General features: G+C 37.2%; 1 pseudogene; it reads left to right on the top strand.

Annotated features, from left to right (window-relative positions):
- The first annotated feature begins 15,553 nt into the window (after nucleotides 1-15,553).
- LOC119571113 lies at nucleotides 15,554-19,252 on the top strand (annotated as a pseudogene).
- Nucleotides 19,253-21,569: the final 2,317 nt, after the last annotated feature.

Below are 21,569 nucleotides of genomic sequence, written 5' to 3'. Positions count from 1 at the left end.
TATGTTTGACAGGCATTACTCATTTACTGCTGTCTGCTTTTACCCAACATGGGGCCTGGTCATTCCACTGGGGTGCGCACCCATCACAGATTATCATTTGTACCTCCAGAGCATCCCCAGTTGCTTGGATATGTCTTTGCAGGCAATTCACATGAAAATATAGTTGCCTTGTTTCATAACCTGCATATTGATTTTCTCTGGTATAAATCTAAAATTAAAATATACAAATGTGGATTATGCCCTTCGCAAACTGGGGTTCTATTCAGAGGATAAGTGATTCTCTAAAAAAAAATTAGATTTTATATTAAAAAAAATCTCTGCCAATGATTATTTCAGTAAGAGTTGTCCTTCTGCAGATACATTAGTGGTAAACATCAAGAGTTGAATAGGTACTCAGAATCAAACTTTGCAGTGGCAGTTACCAAAAGTGAAGTGATTTTGAACATTGATATCGCTTCATTATTAACTGAATCCCAATGTCAACAGATGCACAAAGAAGCAAGTAACAAGTTCTCATATCTATTAGAGAAGTTAGAAGATTCAACAATGAAATCATTAACTGCTAAAGGCAGTGTCTGGCTGCAAAGTGAAGACCAAGTTCCTGAAGTACCTTGTAAAGAAAGTGTTATAGTTCAAGCTGCCATTGCTCATCTGGGAGAGCAGAATATTCAGTCTGCTCTTGAAATCCTGCAGCAGATTGATAGTGAAGGTGAATGTTATACACTGTTCGTTTCAAGTAATAACAACAAACTTACAGGCCGAGTTATTTAAAAGCTATAAGGTGATATTGGGAAAGAAATCTAGGTTTCAGCATGAATGCAAATTATATCTATAACTAGAAAGGTTGTAGCTTGATAGCCAAGGGTATGGATTATGGGTCCAAATCAGTGGTAATAAATAGTATTGATAGGATCATGTTTATGACCAGTACATGTATGGTTAAGGTTGTATTCATTACACCTGGGGGGGCATAGAAGGGGACTGAGGCACAATATAGGGGTGATTCCCTACCTTGGTCCTTGGCTCTTGCCTCAACTAATTTTGCATGGTCCTTTTTTTTCTATTTTCCTTTTCCTTCTCTTCATCCCTGTCCTGTCCACTTATCCTAATTAACTTATTTTTACCCCCATTGGCACAATACTTTTATCATAATGATATTTTACTTTTGATGTCGGGCACATTTATTTGTATTGACCATTATCCTTTCTGGAAGTCCACAAACATGGCCTTTTTGAACAAAATACTTCCTTATCTGGGGGCTTGCCCCCAAGACCCAGCTACCACTATTTTGAATACACCACAAATCATCTTTTGTTTTGCCTCAACATAAATTTTTCATTAAATAAGTAATATCCATTACATTATATTTTCACATGGCATATATAGGATAAAATGGTAATGTTGATTCCAGTGAGAACATAATATTTTTGTGGTGAGATACAACTTGGAATAATAATGCACTAATGGTGTGTCGAAAGTTTTGTTATGACCATAAGGTAATTTCTACCAAATTAATTTTTTCTGTTATTAACAGAAAAGAATGAACCCTTCCCCAGAGCCATTTATGTGTTAAAAGTTTGGAAAGTTCAAAAAATCACTTTCTTTTTCCCAAATCTTAAAATCCTTATTTGCAAGCAAAGATAAAGAAAAATTTAAGTGTAATTCCACATAGTCAGTTTATTTTTAAATCCAATAGGCCAAAGGAAACAAAAGCAAATTTTTGGTTTTTTTTTTCTTATTTTTTTAAATTTTTAAAAAGAAAAAGAAAAAAATTTGTTCCTAACATTGAAATTTTTGTGAATATTTAGAAAACGTGGCAGCTTTTTTAAGGGGCCCAAATTTTAAATTTAACCATGAAGTTTTTGAATAATGATTTTAAAAATCCCTTGCTCCTTTTTTGCCCAGGGGGGTTTTAAAAAGGAGACAGGGGACTGGGGGCCAGGGGTGGGGGATCACCCCTCCCTTTGGTCCGACCCCTTTTCCTCAAAAAATTTTTTTGCATGGTTTTTTATTCCCCCCTTTCCTTTTTTTTTCCCTTTTTCTTCATCTCTTTTTTATCCACTTATTAAATTTGTTAAACTCAATTTGCATTTTTGCCACAGTTTTTTACCATAATGTTTCTTTTTCCCTTTAACTCCATCTAAAAAAAAATCCCCCTCTCTTACCCAAATTCCTACCTACCCCCTTTTTAGTACTTTTAAACCCAAATTTTAAAACCCTAATCATTAACTCATTCCTCGCCCTTTTTGCTTTTTCTAATTTAAATAGAGTCATATGACCTTTGATGTCATAACCCACTTCCTTACCTGGGGGCTTTCCCCCCAAGCCTCAGGCTACCCACTTATTTTGAATATGCTGCTAATACCTTAAGGGTTGATGCAGAAAAAATTTTTTGAAAGTAAATAAAAAATTATTAAAAATAAGGCATGTCGAATAAGATCAGCTTAGAATTTAATTCCGGGTTTTTTAAACCCTAAAAAAAATCCCAACATACCTAAAAAAGGCTAATTTGGGCCTATTCTGAAGTGAAAACTGCCCCTTTGAATTAAAAATAATAAAGAAATTCTAAAAGGGTTTCCCCCCCCCTCCCTTGTCATTGGTGGGGGTCTTAGGAACGGGACTGAGGCCTTTTTTGGGGAATCACCCCAAATTTGGGGCCTCACCCTTTGCCTCAACAAATTTTTTGCATGGTCTTTTCTTCTCCCCCTTTTCCTTTGTCCGGGCCTTCCACTTATCCAATTTAGTAACTCATTTTTGCCACAAACTTTATCTAATACCCCCACTCTTTTTAAAACCTTATACTTTACCCCTCTAAAACCTTTTTTCCCACTCCCAATCCTACCCTTTTAGTACGGGAAAAAACCTATAACTTTACCCAAAATCTTTAACCCCTTTCCTCCCCCTATTCACTACTCTATTTTTAAAACCATAGCACTGTATACCCTTGATGCCAAAATAGCACTTCCTTCCCCTGGGGGTTTTGCCCCCAAGCCTCTTGCTACGCTTTTTTTTGAATATCCCACCCTAATTCCCTTTAGATGTTGACACAGCAGAACTTTTTCAATAAATTTAAATTTAAATTTTTAAAATAGTTTTCCATCCCCCTGAGAAATTTTTGGGGTTTTCCAGAAAAAAAAATTGAAAAAAAAGCAAGACCCAAAAGTTTTTTTGATGCTCTTTTTAAAAACTTTTCCTTTAAATTAAGGGAAAAAATTGGGAAAAGGATTTTTTTTCTAAAAAAGGGGAAAAAATAGGATGTGTTTTCTTAAATTTTTACTCATTGGGAAAACTTTCAAGGTTCCTGTAAAAAAATGTCTGTCAAAAATAATATTCAAGGGGCATTCAGAATCGTTTGGGGAGTTTTTTTCATTTTTTCTGTCAAATTTTTTCAAACATTTTTTTGACCCCTCCTTTTTAAACCCCTTTCATTTCCTTCTTTCATCCCCTTCTGTCCACATTTTCCAAATTATTATTTTTATTATTCTTCCTTCTTTTTTTTCTTTTTCTTCTTCTTTTTCTTTTCTTCCCTTTTTCTTCTTTTTCTTTCTCTTCTTCTTCTTTCTTCTTCTTCTTCTTCTTTTCTTCTTCTTCTTCTTCTATTCCCTCTTTTTCTACTTCCCCCTTTTTTCTTCTTCTTCCCTTTTTTTTTCCTTCCTTCCTTCCTTCCTTCCCCTTTTCGTTTTTGTCCCTTAAACCCCCCCCTTCTGCTATCCAAACCCCCCAAAGGTTTTGAGAGCCCGGGTGAAAGGATTTAAAGGGTGATTGTTGGGCCCGTCCTAAAAGGCCCGAGGGAACCATGGGGCCCGGGAAATTTCCCCCATTTTTCCTAAACCCTTAAAACCCCCCAAGGGGGCCCTGGGGGGGTTTGGGCTGTTTTATTTCCCCCAAAATAACCCAGGGTTTCCATGGCCATTAATGAAAAACTATCCCCATTTTTAGGGGCAATGGGGTTTTCCCCTTTATCAAATAGCCCCAACAAAGTTTAAAACCCCCCGATTCCCTGACCCCAGGGGTTCCTTTGACCACGCTCCCCAACCTGCCCAAAAATACCCCCTCAAACAATCCTAAATAGTCCAAACCCAAAAATAAACCCCTTTAAAGGAAAATTTTTCCCCTCCCTTCCCGGGATGCTTTAACTTCAACACCTCTATCCCCACAACCCCCAACCCCAACCACCCCATCCCCCCTTATTAAAAAAATTTCAGCCTTATTTCCCACCTCTCCCTAAAACACCCCCCCTCAAAACTACTCCATCTTCGTCACGCCCCCGCCCTTCCCCCCTAACCCCTATTTTCTACAAAAAATCTTTAATACTCTCTTTAGGCGCCAAATGGGGGCCAAAATTTTTGTTTATCCTCCCACAGTCCCACTCTGACAAAAACCCTTCTCTTCCAAAAAATGTTCCCCAAAAAAAAGTAGGTAAAGGGTTTTTTCCCCTACCGAAACCCCAACCCCCCCGTCTTTTCACAGTAAAGTCCGAAAACCAAGCTATAGCATTAACAAAACTAACTGAACCATATGGTAAACCCCCTCCAACCCCCCCCAATACTTGCACCGGAACAGTTTTTAAACTCCCCAGCAAAATTTCCCATCTATGAAAAAGATTTCAACTGTTGGGGAAGCCCTACCCTTCCGTCCCCCACCGACTATGTGCAACAGGATTCTGAAAAAGATAGATGTTTGGGTTAGTTGGGGAAGAGATGGAGGCATTGAAAGTGGTGTTAGGAAGATTTACATTATTGATCAAAGTTTTAGGGACTTTGGGTTTATATTGGTGTTGATTGCTGACACTATAATTGCTCTAATTTTGTTAAAAAGGTTGACCAACACTGTCGTGGGTGGATATGCAAAAGTATTGGAAAACAGGATGGGAGTTGGTTTTGGTGTCTGCAAAGGCGCTACTGTACTCATGCTTGCAATCTTCATGGTGTCAAAAAAGTAACGACCCAATATCATTCCAGGGGAGCTACACAGAATTGCGGGATGCCAGATGCACCATCAAGCCAACCCTGTTCAAGGCTCATTTTAAAAAAGGTCTCTTGTCTAGATAATGTCTTATTACTTGACACAAAGTTTAAAGATCTTAGAGTGAAGTGATTGTTCTAGTATATAAAAGTGCGGATATAATGATCTTCAAAATAAGTTTTTTTTTCTTTTTTTGTTTGAAATTACCTCTGTTGATTGTTTTCAAGGTATAATTTTTGTTATTTTTCAATACGGATAATTTGAGTTAATATGCTGTAGTATCATCCTTGATTGTTTACTTTTACTTTTTTTTTTTTCCCCCTTTTTTTTAACTTCTGGAACATCTGCATTCATTTTTAGATAGGTCCCAAGCATTTGAATCCCCCAGAACTAAAAATTTCAATTTAATTTTCCCTATCTTTACACAGCAAGATGAGAAAGAATCAAAACATCAAGCAGTTAAGGAACAGTACTGGATAAATTAAGGTTGCCCTGAACTTTGAATGTATTTTCATTATTCATTTATTTTTCTATCTTTAATAAAACCTAAGACTGAGAAAGAATGTTTCAAACTGCATATGCATAGTTAAGTGAATAGGTTATATTTGCTAGTTGAAATCAATAATAGTTCATTTCATTGGATGTATTGGTAATTAAGCAGTGTTACTCTTTAAATCGTTAATTGGGATGTATTAGTATTAAAATTATTTTTTTAATTATATCCAAGTTGCTTATATGGCTTCATATATCACACTGACATGAGTTGTGTGATGGGTCGAGAGTCATTTGCTCTGTAGCTGTTTGAAGGATAATGAGAAATAAGTATAGTAAACAGCAGTTGCTATTTGTAACTTTTGCCTTTGAGGTAATGGGTCTACTGTAATTTTAGGTTTTTACTACAGAACCCAAGGGCATTCTAAGGCCCCATCCAGACGATTATGCAGTGCCCACTGGGCAAACACTAACCAAATATGTTCCAATCCAACATTTAGAGGGTGACTGGCAGGCACGAGTGTAAGCCACTGTCTGATGTTTATGGAGAACCACTAGTCACTGCTGCACTACAGCTTGGTCTGCTGTGTGGATAACACATGTATGCCCAATTGCAGCCACCGGCCGTGGGAACTGCTCAATCTGGAAACACTGTTAAACAAGTGTGATATATCAGTCATTGGCCACTGCCTGTTCATCTGGATTGGGCCTAAGTAGATAGTACTGCTTTCTCTAAGGGTAACAATACATATGAACTATAATTCACAAGTAATTTACAGAGAAACCAATGTAACTAACTGTCCCATTATCATAGTGTATAATATGTTATATATCTGCCTTTTACTTTCTATTGAGACAATAGCAATACTGTGACTCAGTTAAGTGTAACATAACGAAATACAACATTCTAAGTAGGGAATTTGCTAACAATCAAAACTTTACTAGTTATTTCATTGCTGTGGCAGCATGTGATTTCTTGTAATTAAAGTATAAATATCTTTGCATCTGCCATTATTCTAGTCTGCATGGTATAATCCTTTTCTTTGATATATGTAGGCATCAGTATCTGTAAATAAACATTTTGAATATCATTGTACTTATAATATTGTAAATGAGAAAGTACATTAATGTTATGAAAGGTATATGCATATTAATGCTCACCATTAGTAATCTTTATGCAGTGACTTTATGGATCTCAGTCCATGATTACAGATGAAACGCATATTGATTTGTGTGCGTGTTGTGTGTTAAGAAGCCAATTTTGTTGCAAGTTATTTCACTATAAATGGTTTAGTTCTACTCTTGCATGGGTGTGGGTAAAAAAAAGAAGGGGGGGGGGGGGAGTGATTCAACCCAATCAAAGGATACTGAGTAGTTCTGCCACGACTGTTATGTTGTGTAATAGTTAACAGTTAAAACAAATAAATGTGCTGGACATCAAGGCCATATAGAACTATGGTAAAGTATAGTAGTGAAAATGGTTAGGAATTAGTTAATGATTATGGATAAAGTTAAAGATTTAAATAGTACTAGAGGGGTTAGTTAGTGAAAAGGTAGAGTGTGAGCTGATGGAGAATATTATACGGCAAAGGTTGTTAAATGGGGTTAGGACTGGGTTGTTGTGTAATGATGCCTTTCTCTTTTTTTTTCAGTTCAGTTCACCTTAGTTCCCTACTCTAGTTTTTGTTTCGAAGATTTTTTTTTTTTATAGAAATATTTAATAGAGTTCTGAAGCTTTGAATTAGTTTTTGAGAAATACTTCATGCAGTCATGGTTTACACCAAGATAAAAAAAAAAATGTATACTTACAATAAGAAAGCACAACTCAATATTTTTTTCAGGGAAGTAAATCAAATCCTTAGTAAAAGAAATGTCTGTCTGTTTGTACATATGTTAACAATTATCAAAACAATGCCAACAAGTGATGCTTATACTGACTGATTATCTACAAAGTTATCTTTTTTATTCTCTGTGTCAAGAAGCATCATTATGAATAGATAGATGTGGTCCTGCTTCTTCACCTTCTCCCTGCTGCCCCCGGGAGACTAGAAACATGTGCTCATGCCACATGAGCGTCTCTGTGAAAAACTCATATTACGTGTGGAGTCCTCCTACCCTCCCAGATGACAAAAAAAATCACTTTTGTAATAACAAAGGGCCCCTATTACATAGATGAACTATTACTTAGTTACTGGTTATTTAAAAAGACTCAACAGCACACCCACTACCTGTTATCTATATTATTTTTTATTTCCCTTGTAAGATGTAAATTTAAACTTCTAAATATGCCGCACCATATAATGGCCAACTTGTCCATGAGAAATTACAAAAAAGACCCAGTAAAGATGCCATACCCAAAGCAGTCTGCATCAATCCTCACCTAAAAACAATGGCCCAAAGCTTTTTTATGACAACACAATCTGCTGCATTTTAAAGGAAAAGTTTAAAGTTCTCTTTTTGGTTTTTATGCTGTCTTATGTAATTGCTGCATTAATTTAACTCCTGATCAGGGAATAAAACATATCGATATAATGATATGAGACCCACTTTTTTTATTTTCCTGCAATCCACCCAAAGGATAGCAAAAAATGGCAAACACTGGTTTTTATTATACATGTACAAATATAAACCTCCTTGTTTTATCAAGCTTTTTCATGGGATGGGGGAGGGAATCTTTGTTTCTATCCAAGTAATAAAGGTTAGTATTCATTACTATTTTAGGTTTTGTTGGGTTTGTGGAAAATATCAAACTATGAAAATCCTTGTAGGAAGCACTGAATTCTGTGTATTAGCAGGCTTCCTTTATGCTAAAAAAGTATATATTTTTTGCTATAGTGCATATATTTTGCTTTTTTATTTAGCTGCCTGCAATCAATGGCTCTTATTTTAAAAAAGGGGAATAAAAAATTTATTCCTTCACCACCTCATGATCCTTACAAATGTTGATGTGCTGGGATAACAAATTTAAAATTTAAAGCTGCACTTTTTTTGGGAACAAAAGGCCTGATAATCCCTTCATTTCTTTTTTTTCCTTTTTTGCTTTTTGTTTCAGACGTAGCATTAACAAAAACACCAAAATAGCAGGGGAAAGGGAAAATAAAAGTTTTATCTCAAAGGAATGAAAAAAAAGGAGCAGAATAACCCTTTTTCTAAAACCCCCATAGTCCACAAAAATTAAGGAGGCAGAAAAACGGGTTTTATCACTGGCCCACCACACCCCCAGTCTCTTTTCCCCACTGTAACCAAAAATCCTATAGAAGTGGGGAAACACTGGCAAAAAACTTACTGTTTTTTGATTTTCCCCCGATCTTTTACAATCCATTACCCCTATACAATTTTTTTTATCCTACACACACCTTTGACACTAGTCACCCCCAAGAGACTGCCAGTGCAGGGAATAGGGTATCGGTCAATCCCATTTGGAAAATAAATATTACTGTACACCAACATTCACCATTATCCAATGATAAATCCACAGCCTAATTTGAACTGATTCTTGGGATGGTTGAGCATGGCAGCAAAGCCAGTGAAAAGGGGAAGGGGTAGCAGCTTCTTTTTCCATCACTGCTCCCAAGTCCAGTTAGAGTCCAGTGTCCCCTGCAAAGGCAAATTACAGTTTTACATATGTAAGCATAATTATATCAAATATATCTCTGCACAGCTTGACATTACCAGTAGTATAATGGCAAATGTTTTATGGTTTCCCTGTAAAAGCAGTTGAAAAAATGTACTTTCTAAAGCAATAAGTATACAAATCACAATATTTGTTGGATTAGAGATAAGACAAGATACTAACCTCTAAAAAACTGTATTAGCTTTGGGTATCTCTAACTGATATTGCCATAGAGGCAACAGACTCCTGCATTCGTAAGCTTGTTTCCAATTCTACACCAAACTGCAGCTGCTCTGTTGCCTTCTGATATAACAGAGGTGGATACCTGCACCTCCTAGTGTGCCAGAAGCTATGAAATTGTCTCCTGTTGGGAAATGAAATAATTATTTGTTAATGACAATGCATTTGGGAGCTGGCTAAAAGACAGTTCATTCTTGTTATATCACAGAAGAGTTCTTATATTAATTTATAACTAAGAAATGACTGAGTATATCTTACCGAATATCTCCCAGCCATTGAGTAAACCAGCAAAATGCCCACCAGGAACTTGAGAACCATAACTGGGATGCTAATTCGTGCCGAGAGCCAGTTTCTTGGTCACTTGCTGAAGATAATGCATCACTGCCACTCCTGAAACCATTGATCACATCTATATTACCTAGAGTGACTGATGCTGTGAAGTCAGAACCACGCAGTCTGTGGTTAGCTGTGTAGCCTGCCACTTACTCTGTGGATCTGTCATGAGTAAATGAAGTAGATGAGTTTCATGGCAATTTTGTCTACATTTATTACTTATTAGATATTCACAAAAACACCATCTTTTTCTTACTGTATCCTTTTCCATCTAGACCTCCCTTAACCCATTACTGACGGGAGCTTTCATAGAGGCCGGGGCCTCACTGCTGGGGGCTTATATCGTCGCCCGAGCATCCCGACACATCATGCCAAATCCCAGCATCCCATGCAATTTCTTCGTAATACTACGAAAATATGTTGTATTTTCAGTTCATTATTTTTACAGTCTCTACTTGCCAAACTTCTGAAAAAATCGAGACTGAAGGGTATTTTTTTTGTTATATAGACTCCATAGTTGATCATTATTGGGTCATAGTCCGAATAAAATAAGCAGTGTGCGGCATCATGGAGTTGAAATCATCGGTTTGTTGCATGGTAAAAATGAGAAAGTGTTAAAACCGACTTAATCACACTTTCACTGGCAGAAAAATAATCTTTTGCCGTGATTGTAACAAAAAAAAAACTCATGGCATGTCCATGCATCCTCTATGGCATGTGCGTACGTGCCCCCGGCAGATGGTCCGCCATGCATGGCATGTACGTACATGCCACCCGTCGGCAAAGGGTTAATTAGTACATGTCTCAATAGAGCTCTTATCCTCTTTAAATAAACCTTTCTACTTCTTTTTGCTCTTTCCTTCAAACCCCTCCTTCATTTTTCCTTCCTTTAAATCAAAAAAAAGAATACTTAAAGTTCATTTCAGTAGTTTTGAATAATAACCTGCTGTGTGTAGCCCTTCCCAGTCACATGGGTTACTGTCAGTATCAATTTATTACCTTCCATCTTAAACTTTCTCCCTCCTACAAAACACACATGCTCACTCACTCACCCACCCATCAAAATACTTAACTACCCCTTCTTCCGGCTATCCTTTCAGTCCCTAATTAACCCACTCCCTTCACTTGCTAATCACTCACAGTACATCAAAATTCACACCAATACTCACCTGTGCAACAAACTTCGCTCTGAGATTTGGGGAGAGTTGGTGAATGATGTTTGCATTAGGTTGCCTGAAGGGTCTACATCCCCTAGCATAACAGGGTATGCTTCAGAGGGTGATACTTGTTGTGTCCCTACAAAAGTTGCACCAAACCTGTAAAAAATGAAATAGTATTATGGAAAAAACTAAAACAAAAAACTACATCTTCGGGTCGAGTATACTTGTAAACTGCCAATTTCATAAAAAGAAATTTATAATGCCACATCTCGTCTGCTGTCTTACCTGTAGCCAGGTGGTTGCATAGTGGAGAAGTTGACTGTGTGGGATACCTGAAGTGGTTGCTCAAACCTTTGTCAACATAAACTTTCCTCCCTCAAACATCACAGGGAAACATCTGAAAGAAAAATTTCTTACCACTCTATTTTGAAATATATGCAAATGCTGCCAGTTATAAAAATATTTGGATTCCTGCAGTGCCTGGCTCTAGATGTAAGTATTTTTACATTTTAAGAATTTGTTCTATACAAATAAATACAGATTTTTTACCAGAAAAATAAATATATGATGCAACATAAATCGTTGAACACACAATTAAGAACCATACGAGTAGTGAAGATGGTATAAACTGACTTTGATAACTTGATATACACTTCATATTTCAATACCCATGAGTATATTTTGTGAGATTTGCAATTCTAGTCTCTCTCTCACACACACACACACACACACACACACACACACACACACACACACACACACACACACACACACACACACACACACACACACACACACACACACACACACACACACACACACACACACACACACACACACACACACACACACACACACACACACACACACACACACAAATGCATGCTCATAAAGCATGCACTCTCATTCACACACACAGTACACAGCATGTGTGAGCACACCCACACACACACATATATATAAAGTTTTAATCTCATCAATATGCAAATCATATATTTCACCCATTACTATTCAAGTAAAGCTAAATCCTCTAAAATCTAAAACCAGACAAATGCAATGGTTTATACTCAAGTGTAACTTCCAGAATAAAGAAAGCCTACAATAATTACATCAGAAAATGGTTTGAAAATACAGCACTTTTTGGTCTGAATCTTAATTTTCTGTCAATTTTTGCATTTCTGTATGATCTTTCCATATGTTCTGACCCTATCATAATGGCAGGTTACCACCGCTCCTCTGTAAACAAATTGGTTAGGTCCCAGGAATCAAATGAACAATGTCATAAATTATTTTAAATAAATGTAATCATGAAGAAGATTGTATAATTTTTTGGGGGGGATTATAGGTTATTTTTTTATTTTAATTATAGTAAATATTATCTAATAGTCTAAATCCTCTACAGCACAATATCATAAGCCTCCTGAGAGATGAGGGATGACATTCAGCATAAGAACTGATAAAGATGTCATTACTTATGTTTGCCCTACATTCATGGCATATGCTCTGAGATACCCTTTGGTAGCAAATTTTGAAATTCATGCCACACTTTATCTTCAAAAAGAGCCAGCAAATTTAGATATCAGCTGCAGTTTTCAAAAACTAAAAATCTATTTTTCTTAAATAAAACTTATATAATTTTTCAAAATATCCCCAGAAAACTTTCCATGGAGATGCATTTTCTGGAACCTTTTCTGGTAGACTTTAGTACATGCCTGTTAAGTATTCTGCCATTAACTGCTCTAAGTAATATCTACTTCCATGGAGCTTTCCTGTGGCTTTATGAAACAGGGAAAGTCTGGATAGTATAGTGTGGCCCATACTATTTCACAATGTCCACTATTTAGTGTGTATTGTATGCAGGGCATTGTCCTTTTGGGGATATAGGTCTTAATGCCTTTCCCCGGGCAGCTCTCCTAGAAACAGTTGTGAACAAGTGCGTAGTGAAGATGAAGTTAAAGAGAAGCATTTGGAGCATTGTCATTGCTTCCATGCTAAACCAAAAGCAAAAAAATCTCCCCCCTGTATTTCATGGTTCTAATTGGCCTTACTTGACGAATATAAATAGTGGCAATTTATTTGCCTGGAGCCTACAGCACTGCTGGACAGGGATTTTTGATGCTTTCAAACACAAATAGCATTCACTACCTGATATTTTCATTCAAAAGTGAGGTATCCCCTCCAGATACATTATGCTAAATTAAACTTTTTCTTTTAAGCGTCTATTTTAATTCTAATATAGGATACTAAACTGCAGGGATCTAGCTGTAAAATAAACTTTAAAAAATATTGTTCCTGGTGAAAGGTACCCAAAGGTTTGATGGTCTCTAATGGTGTGGTTATTTTAGTTTTTATACTTCTCATAAAGCATTTTACTGGCAAAATAATCCACTGGGTATAAAAGTGCCCGAATCTCAATAAGTAAAATAACAGCTGATCTGAACAATTAGCACAGTATATCTGGAGCAATCAGTTGTCCCAGTGATAATCACTATTACATATTTAACAAACAAACAGAGTATATCTGTGGGTTGCCTTCTGTGACTGAATTACTGCACTTTCATGGGATATGTTTGACAAAACTTTGTAAAAATATCTACTGCACAAGCCTGCATATAATTCACCAATTTTGAAGCTAAAAATCTTTCACCAAACCAGGGGGAACTTTTATGCTGGATTTAAAATGTAAACCTTCACCTTTAAAGGGTCAACAAGTAAAAATTGCCTGCTTTATATTCAATAGTACACAACTTCCTTTACTCTTGCAGCCCATCAAAATCATTTCCTACTGAAACTTGAGTTTGGTAAGCATATTAATGAAGAGATTATGGTAAAGGGTTTACTGAGAGCAACAAACAGAACGAGAGAATGGATAGTGCCATCTTACAGAGAATAAGAAATAAGAGTAATAAACAACCCTTAAAAACTGCTGCTCATAATTACCACGAAAAAAATATCCTCGTATATCACCGCTCAGAGACTAGTTCACATCAAAACCAGAGTTTCTTAATGTCTGTTTTCTAAAAGTTGCTTGCCCCCCCCCCCTCTCTAGGGGAACAAACAGGAGGTAAAAAAAGTTAGGTTTGTATTTTTGGGGTTCACATGATACCCGGGTTTTGGGTCTTTATCTCTGTGGGTGCATCACTCTTAGTGACAAATACCCAAGTTTGTAATAATAGCACTGCATCAACAAATTTGGGGTCATGTAGGTTAGGTTCATTAAGATTGGGTTTGAGGCTGGTTTACTTGTTTTGAACCGCTTGCACTCAAGTGTTATAGAAGAAATGTGTCTAAAAAATGTTGATAAATACCAGTTATTTTCCTTTCCTTACAATTAAGCTGGGGAAGTGTAGCTGCTTTACTAATATGGGTTTTAATATCTACCAAAGATAAGCCTAATCCTAGTAAACTTGTTAGCACAAGGTGTCTATGCAAAAATTGGCCTTAGCCAAAGGAATGAAGATTAAATAGGTTTGCAGACTCTGCTACAGGATGGGCTTTTCATTGCAAATAAGTCACATTGAGGCTCTTTGTGACTATTACCATACATTGCATTTTTACCATTTTTAACACTTCTCTTCCTCTCTGATTTCATGCAAGCTCTGATATAACTAAGAGAATAATCTATAACATCTGGGATTGTGCAACATCACCGCTAATCATCAAAACCTAAATTTTTCATTGTTTACCTATACCTAATTCCCCGAGTCATCAAGAGATAATGATATTTCAAACCGCCAATTCGAGAGCATTATGAACCGAAAGGTCCCCTCCCACCACGACTTAAAATCCTTTCCCTTCGGCACACGGCTTCTGTTTCCCCCTGCACTCCTAGCACTGCAGTCACCACTTCGAAAACGACCTCAAGAAAGCTAAAGCTGGAAAAAAAAAATATGAGAAATGCTTTACCTTTACACTGTTTGTGAATGTCTTCCCTCGTCCCTGGATTCTCGATTCCCCCCCCCTTTTTCCTCGCCCTTTTTAGATTCATCTACGGGCGTGACGGTGGGCGGCGTGGGTGCAGGGGGTGGAGGAGGTGTTGCAGGCCCGGGCTGCATGAATTTTAAACCCATACTGGTGCTAAATTTAAAGGCCGAGAGGAATGAAAAAACAGAAAGACGTGGATCTGAAGCAGTCCTCACGCGGGTCCTGCAGACGACTCGGGACGTCGGTAAACACTGGCAGTTTTTAGAACCACAGTCGGCCCGCTTCTATTTTCTCACTTAATGATTGTATGTTTTTTAAGTGCGTGTCTTTTTCAGCATAATTTTATCTATTTTCAATAAAAATATGTGAAGAAAACTAAAAATAGTAAACATAATCTTATGAAATTTCGTTAGAGTAATTGCGTTATGAGTTCTGAGAACTTTTACGATTTTTTTCTATAGAAAAGGATGTTTACAAACTACCCGCAAGTGACATTTTGATAATACTAACAATTACCTGCCATCTTTTGAAAAAACACCTCCTCCCCCCCCGGAGAAAGAAAAACTCTTACCATTTATATTGAATGATAGCACCGGTCTCGAACGACCCTTTTTAAAACCTTTAGCGATCACACGTCAGCCAATGAGAACCCCGATCTCTCAAGCTCGATTTTCATTGGTCGGACGTGCCCCCGCGTCCGAGAAACAGAGAACATCTGTGTTGACATGGGCGTGTGTTTTGGTCTCGAGAAGGAAATTTCCCGAGAGCGCTTTGAGGACGACTGTTCCCTTTCTTGTGGGAGAAGAGAAGGAGGGGGAAGGGCACCATGCCGTACATATCGTCAAGTGAGTATGCTCATACGATTTTTTCTTTTCTTTTTATTTTATTTTATTTTTTTAGGTGAAATTAATGGTTTTTTATCTCGTACTAGCCACTTGCAGTGTCATGGATTGACTCCTGTTATCATGGCTGTGATAATGAGTCGGTTTTCATCCAGATTTTTTCTTATTATTCCGAAAATTTGTATTTTTTTCGTTCCTTGTTGTGATTCTAGTTATATTTTCGCCTACCTTCCTAAGGCGCGCCCACACTGACAGGCTAAAAATTTTAGTAAATACTGGTCTGCATCTGTATCCTCTATGAATAGGTAATTTAATGAAAAAGCGTGCTAACTGATCCCGACGATTTTGGTATTGATGTATTTCTCTCACTTTCTACTATCCAATAAATATTGAAATTATACCGCGGGAAACCCACATAGCAATGGAAGGGACGAAAGGTTACTGTGGAAGTTGCAGGGTAAATATGAAATTGGACCCTTCCCCACTGAATCAGTCACTATATCTTTTAGTGTGGGGGTCTGTGCCCCCTGCAACCCCACTTTCTGTGGGTCTCCCACCCCCCAACCTCTGCCCAAGAAAACAAAGAATCATCCACATATTCACAGCAGGATAGAGCATCAGACATTCGGCCATCAGGAATTTTCGTTGTATACTTACTTTCTGTGAATATGTAGAAGACTTTGTTTTTCCTGGTGGGGGTTGGGGGTTGGGCACTCCCCTAGGAGTGGGGTTGCAAATGTGACTTATTCTTTGTAAATTATTAGTATTTTACCCTAACAGTTTCCCTGGTATCTTTCATGCCCTCCCCTGCTGTTGGGTCCTGCTATGGGGGTTCTGCGACATTCCTACATATAATTGTACTAGAGAGTTCGAGGAATCCATCAATATTAAAATCATTGCAATTGGTTATATGACACCATTTTCCTAAAAAATTCCCCATGAATATAAAAAAGAATCAAGAATTCCCCCCCTCCCCCCCACAGCCACCCAAACAAACAGTATTCCTGTTTCAGTTATTCAGTGTAATGTGCATAAATCTGCTTCTGATTTCCCACCAGAAAGTATCGGTAATTGTGAAGTAAATCCCACCCTATGAGACTGAGTTCCTATTACTCCATCCACTTTTGGCCCTGTCATGGCAGTTTAGGTTGGTAAATTTTGTGACGTGGAGTTGTGGACAGTCTCTGGCAAGTGTGTCTATACTGTAAAGGTTATTCTTTGCTTTTGCAGATTGTTTCAATGTGTCAGTGAGTGTAGTTTTTCCCCCCAATATCTTTTCTATTAAATGCATACCCAAATTTTTAAGATTAGCTTGCCAAAGGAATACCATAGATGAAAAGTGTTCATTATCTGTCATTCTAATCATTACAGGCAAAGTTACCTTGTACCATATGAGTTTGTTAAACTGAAATTATATATACACCCAAAAATCTTTATCACTTTGGTAATAAAGACAAAGTAAAAGTTATTTAGTGAATCACATAAATGAACTGGGCTTCAGGCACCTGTTTACTACCAATGTGAATACAAACCTCAAACCAAACCAAAAAAGTATTGCTCAAGACGTTAATGTGTATCAAAATTTATAACCTAATTATAAATTAATTTCAGCACTTGTTTCCTGTATTAACAGGTAGCAAGTTCCATAAAAAATCCAGGAAATGTATTAGTTCTAAGCCATTTGTAAACTCGTAGTAATGAGGTATCAAGTGTATTAGTAAATCCTTTTGGCAGTCTGTAATCTCTTTAGTTTTCTGAGAATGCTTATGTTTCCTTCAGCAATTATTATTAGACAAAGGTAACAAATACTCATGTGTAGTAGAAAAATGCTAATGTAAATGAAACTTAAAAACACAGGATCTTTTTTTCTTTTTTCTTTTTGTAATAGTGATTTTATTCTCTACACTAGGTGGTAACATTGGGGGAGATCAGGATGGGATTTTTATCAGAATTCCAGATCTATTCTGGGGGCTCGTCAATTTCATAGTTTTTTTGTAAGTATATCAGGTGTTAATTTATCTGCATTAATTTCATAAACTAAAAAATTAATAGATTAACATTAAGAAAAAATTATGCTTTCAAACAGTGGCTTGTGGATGTTAAGTTACATGATGATATAACATTTTTCACTGTAATATTTGTTTTTTGGATCAGTCAGTGGTCACTTAGATTATGTACACTATTGTACACCAAAACTTTACAGTGCAATATGATCTGAAAGATTTATTTTAATTAACAAAGAAATCCTTGTAAGGCTCCCTTTCTCTCTCTCTCTCCTCTCTCTCTCCCCTCCCTCTCTCTCTCCTCTCCTCTCCCTCTCCTCTCCTCTCCTCTCCTCTCCTCTCCTCTCCTCCCCCTCTCCTCTCCTCTCCTCTCCTCTCCTCTCCTCTCCTCTCCTTTTCCTCTCCCTCCCTCTTACTCCCTCTCCCTCTCACTTTACCCCCTCTCACTTTTCTCCCTCCACTTTACTCCCTACACTTTACTCCCTCACTCACATTTCTTTAATTGGTCAGTTTTCAGACCTTAATCAACCCCGACTTAACAAAGCGTGGTGAGGGCTACACAAGCAGTTATGGTGCTCCTGGCAGAGGACCGTAAATAATTTTTATATTTAACTGTCATTTTTAGTATTAAATTTCGATAAACATTTTGGTTTTTTTATATTAGACAACCATTTTGATTGAATTGTTTTTTTTAGGTTGATGTAATACTTCAGACTCCTTAGTTTAATACTGTTGAATTGATTGACAGACCTCCAGGACCTCATCAAGAAGAATAGTAAGGATCCACCGAGGAGGCGGTGCTGCTCCCCCACCCATGGGAGGTGGAGGATGAGGCAGGTAAATCCCTCAGTTGGGCTTTATGCCATGCCCACTGAGGGAGCCTGCAACTTGTAGTGATCTTTGCTGTTGTTGCTTTGCACTCACAGGCTTCTGACAAGAAGTACAGATGAAGCCCTGTATTGTTTTGCTGTGCAGAACTTAGTACAGGTCGAATACATATTGGCATTCACAGAAGAAAATAAGTGCCAAGCTCCATGCAAATATAGGTCTAAGTTCTCAGTATTGTGAGTAACAGAGCAATGTTTATATGACGTGACACTTGAAAACCATTAACTTGGGCGGGTGTTGCTGAGGAACCAGCATAGATCACCACTCCATGCCAATAGAAAACTCGAGAGGAATAAGAATTATATATTACTTGTCTTGATGTTCATATCATGGTATGCATTACCTTCTTCACCTTCTTTTCATTCTTAGTAAATTGTTATTATATAAGTTACACAGAGTATTTAAGTATTATATACTAAGCATAGATGTATGTTTATATAATTTGGACAAATCCCACAGTTCAGCACATCACACCTGAAATGTGTTTTGCACTTTTGAATGTGGTAGCTGTCATAGAAAGTGGCAATTGTGCTAAAGACAGGGAAGGAGCAGAACAGATAGCAAATTTTCACATATTTAATTTCTGATTGTTTACTTTGATTTTTCACCATAGTATTCTTTGGTGTTTTACATGCTCTTCAGTTATAGACGAATCATGATATAGAAAATTCGTATCGGCCTACTTTTTTCTATATTTTAGAACTGCCGAACTTGAACAGTTTTTCATACATACGGCATCACAAAAAAGCCTTCCATTGTCAGGACAATCTTGAATAAACCATTCTTGATAAAGGATATTCATTACCTTTTGAGATATAATTGACATGTGTGCATGGATATTGTTCTATGCTTCGATATAATTACATTCTTGGAATACACAACATAAAGGAAACATGGTATTTACCATTTTTATTAACAGTGGCAACTAAGAAATGGATTATTGCATTACAAATCACAGGTACCTGAAAGTAAGATTACATTGTATAAAGTAAAATTAAAAGGGTTTGTTTTATCTGTTCACTAATACATTGCATTACAAGTGAACATAAACTGGAATATAAAGTGAAATGTATTACCTGATTTTGATATATAAACAAGGAGCATTTATTTCAGCAATACAAGAATAAAATATCTCTTCAGAAAAAAAAGTTTCATTTTCTATTTACATAATTTTCCACTGGTTTTTATTGTTACTCTTCATTTAGTCTGTTTGGTTAAAGTCATGTGGTGAAAATGCAGGGATGTTTAGCTTTTCTTGACCTTTCATTGCTGCATTATCGACCAGACTAATAAGTGTTGCATCACGATTTATAGAAGAACCAGATAAAACTGACTGTGGGCTTGTTCTATGCTGGTCAGGGTAGGACAAGTTGCTTCTCAAGGCCCTAGCTCAGGCAGGAATGGGAAGCCCTCAATCAAAGATGAACCTTCAGTCAGAGCTGGGAGTTTTGCCATGATTGAGAAGATTCAGTAGAGTTGATGGGGTTCCACGTATCTGGTGAAAATACAATAATTTCAGTGATGTGTTAAGGTTATTGGTATTTTTGACACTATTCAACTGAAGAAGTTGCAAAGAGAATGAAACACGCTACTTGAAATGTTGATAGCGGTTCTGGTGGCATCTCCGCTTGCGTCTCCGCCTTCACTACTGCCAGCTTGGGAAAGTGCAATACCTAGGAGTGTTGTCAGACTGGCAAATCCCGCTATGCTCCTGCGGGATAAGAATTTTTCACTTTATTTATGAGGAGGGATCAGTCACATCACTATGAATATTTATTATACTTAAGTATGGAGTGTAAAGAAACTTTCTACATATAAAGAATGTCCACTTTGTTCATTTCTATAACCAATATTTATACCCCTTCATAGCACACTATACCAGCCAATTCTAATCCCACTTCCCATCACTGTAACACCTGCTGGACACTGTACACTCACCCCAATAGACTCAGTGTGCATTGGCAGTGGGATTACCATGGCCAACAGACAGACCTCTAGTAGCTCGTGCTTGGCGAGTTCCTTCGAGAAATTTCAACGCTGCTTTTATGCCATATCTGACGTCACTGAAATGCGCTGCTCTGGCGAAGAGGAAATATATTTAGGTTTGGGGTAAGTAGAGAAAAGGTGCATGCATATGTATCGGTAACTTGCAGATATAGTATTTACTTTACAGATAATTACATTGGGATATATTGCTGGACAAACAGATAAGCAGATGAGTATTTAAATGTAAATTTGAACCAGTTTGTCACGTTACACACATGCGCGCACACGCACACGCTCACATACACACGACACATACACACGCACACCCAAGCACACACACGTACACACATGCACACACACACACGCATGCACGCACGCACTCACACACATACATGTATATATAATGTGTGTGTGTATATACACATACACATACATGTATATGTGTGTGTGTGTGTGTATACACATACACACACACACACACACACACACACACACACACACAACACATACACATACACATACACATACACATACACATACACATACACATACACACATACACAACACACACACACACACACACACACACACACACACACACACACACACATACACACACACACACACACAACACACACACACACACACACATTATAATATAATATAATATATATATATATATTATATATATATATATTACATATATATATATATATATATATATACATATATATGTATGTATATTATATATATATTATGTGTATATGCATATATGTATATAATGTGTGTTTGTGCATGTGCGTGGTATGTATATATATATATATATATATATAATATATATATATAATATATAGTATATAATATATATATATATAATATATTATATATATATATAACTTACTTGGTCCCGAAGCGTCTGCTGGCAACGTCCTGCGCCCCGTGCCCCCGACGTGACGCTGCGTGGCGAGTGCCACGAGGGGGGGGACGGTGCTGAAGCCTGTTAGTGTTTTCCCATGTGTGAATTTCCCGCTTTACACGGGGGTTTTTTTGCTATCTTTCCCCCTCCTCCCCCTCTACTTCCCTGCCTCCCCGTTTTTGGCCCCCTCCCGCAGGGGGAAACCCC

Source organism: Penaeus monodon, unplaced genomic scaffold (assembly GCF_015228065.2).
Source record: "Penaeus monodon isolate SGIC_2016 unplaced genomic scaffold, NSTDA_Pmon_1 PmonScaffold_519, whole genome shotgun sequence".
NCBI classification, from domain to species: domain Eukaryota; kingdom Metazoa; phylum Arthropoda; class Malacostraca; order Decapoda; family Penaeidae; genus Penaeus; species Penaeus monodon.
Note: the sequence above shows the minus strand (reverse complement) of the source record. Positions and strands in the feature narration are given on the sequence as shown.